This window comes from Wasmannia auropunctata, unplaced genomic scaffold, assembly GCF_000956235.1.
Source record: "Wasmannia auropunctata unplaced genomic scaffold, wasmannia.A_1.0 LD336088.1, whole genome shotgun sequence".
In the NCBI taxonomy this organism is placed as follows: domain Eukaryota; kingdom Metazoa; phylum Arthropoda; class Insecta; order Hymenoptera; family Formicidae; genus Wasmannia; species Wasmannia auropunctata.
Window position 1 is genome coordinate 361,394 of NW_012026802.1, and position 2,519 is coordinate 363,912.

Consider the following 2,519-nt stretch of genomic DNA (forward strand, 5'->3'; position numbering starts at 1 on the left):
TCTTTTATTATATGTATGTTATTACTTAACTATTATACAATACGTGTAATTATGTACATATCATGATTTCTGTGCCATTTTTTATATAATATTTGTATTTTTTGTTTTCTACGGTTAAATAAATAAATGAAGCTTGTGACGGGACGTCCCTTTTTGGACCGTCCGTCACAAGGGATCTGCGGACCCGACCGCGGGCGGTAGCTTCGAGTCCTGTGTTCTTCCGATTTTCGGAGGCGGACGCGTGGCGCGGGCCGCGGGACTGCGTTTGCGTGGCTCCCGCGCCCGAATACCGATTATCGTTCGTAATTACTTTTTAGTCCGTAGCGACCTCGATTATTTAACTTAGCGTATCGGCGGCTCCCGGAGACCTTGTAATATTTCACCCGTCTCACCGACGTCGCAGCAGCCACAGGGAGAGGACCACCAGGACGGAGAAGCAGCATATACAGGTCGTATGTGAGTCCGCGTTCCTTTACACCATTTGAGAGCAATTAAGCTGCCGAGCTTCGTTCCAGGTTCCGGTGCGAGTCAGCTAAGGCGAGGACTAAGGGGATGGCCACTCTACGCCCCCAGATCGGGCGAGAGACCCCGTAGTCGGCAACGCGACAGGGCGCCCCGGAGGATCAGACCGGCAGCCAGGGACGGCCCCTCAATATAATCTGTTCCGGAGGGTGAGCTGCCTGAGCGTGCCAACCCGGGGGCGCACCTGGGGGTACTGCCGACGAGAAGGATACCGCCGCTAATTTGAATGCCGCGCGCAGGGACACAGGACCCGCGGCGCTACGCACCTCGCGCGATTCGCGGAGGTCGCGAGCTCGCACGCCCGCCAATTAGGGGCGCGGAAGAAGATACCACGTGGGCCCTCCGGCCCACCGAGCTCACGGAAGCAGCAGCACCCGGCACTTGTGCTGTGGTTAGCGTAGTGGAAGGACGCAGGACGAGCCCTTAATTTGTGAGAGACACTGATTGTACGCGGAGAATCCAGCTGCGGCCGAGACGAGCTACCGTTCCCGATTTCGAGGAGTTTTCGGTGAGACGAACGTACTCATGTAAAGCCGCCGATTTATACTTGTGTCAGACGGGCCGCGAGGAACTCGCGTTCAGACTTGTCGTTCTCGTTTTGTGATTCGGCCATCGCCGATAAAGATTCCGTATATCCCGGCGCCCCGTCTGACTTCGCGTATCGAGATATTCTGTTACAGGACCGTCGCGCCACGCGCCCGCCGAGCGCCACAGCCAAGCCATTTCATGTAATTGTGTCGTTCCCGTCCTTGTGCGCGTGTGATAATTCGCGTTTTCGAGAGGGCCTTGTGCCCCCGTTACGGGAGTTAGAGAGAACTTCCGGGATCACGGGATCCCGCGGGACAGTTAGTTCCCGAGTTTCGATTTCGCTGTGTCGATCACGCTGCCCGTGTACGCCGAGCGCTCCGCGCCGGCGTACCCGCGAATATCACGCCCGCACTGCATGCTTTATGATTTCGCATGTCACGCGGATGGGCATGTAATCTGCGAGTCGTACCGCCGAAAGAGAAACCGTTCTTAATTTTCCGTTTCTGAGACACGATCTTGTCGTACGATCGTGAAAAGCGCGAATTGCGAGTCTGTCACGCCGAGTACGCTGCATCGTTGCGCGTCTCAAGTATTCCCGTCGATTACCGTATTCTCGTCTGTATTTTTGAATGTAATATTCGTCCGCTCAATACACTTGTTATTTTCTTATTGTTACTAATTACTGTCGTTTCTTTCAGCCTATTCTCGCTCCCCGAACCTTGACCATTTTCTTTCGAATCACCCCCTTTACCATTATCGTAACTGAGCAACCGGTTATCGCCGTCCTTGTCCGACCGCTGCATCGAATTCGCACCTGATCGCGTGATTAATTTTCTCTTAAGTCATTAGATTTCCGAACAACGAGATTTTTCAGTAGAGAGGCACTCTCTATAACGTGCCTGGCGCCCAACTTTATTCCCGTTTTCGATAGGCGAGATGCCTGAGTTACGGTTAATCGCGCATTAGATTTCCTTTTATCGTTTTCGCGGAATTACGCGGGTCGGACGAGCGACGAAGTTGCACCACGCTCGTGAGTGCGGTCGCAAGCTATAATATTAATATTAACAGTAAATGTAAATAATAACAGTAATAATATATAAAATTCTTAAATTTGAACAGTGAAATAGTTGGTTATATTGACAGCATTGAAGCTCCACGTATTGTTGGCAATAATCAACAATACAAAGTTTACAAATTTTTCCTCAGTAATGGTCTTGGGAGGAAAGTCCAAATTGTAGTGTGAAATGATGATGTTGATAGAGTGGAACATCTGATTAGACCTAATTTTGTAATTTTTTATATTTTTGTTTTTATTTTTTCTATTTAAATGATAATATTATAATATTAATAAAATTTTTTAAAATAGGTTGTACATTTAGATGGATTACAGGCAAGAATGCCAAAAATTAATTTATACAATAACGGAAATGTTCCATATGAATTGTTAATCCGTAAAAACATTATAATAA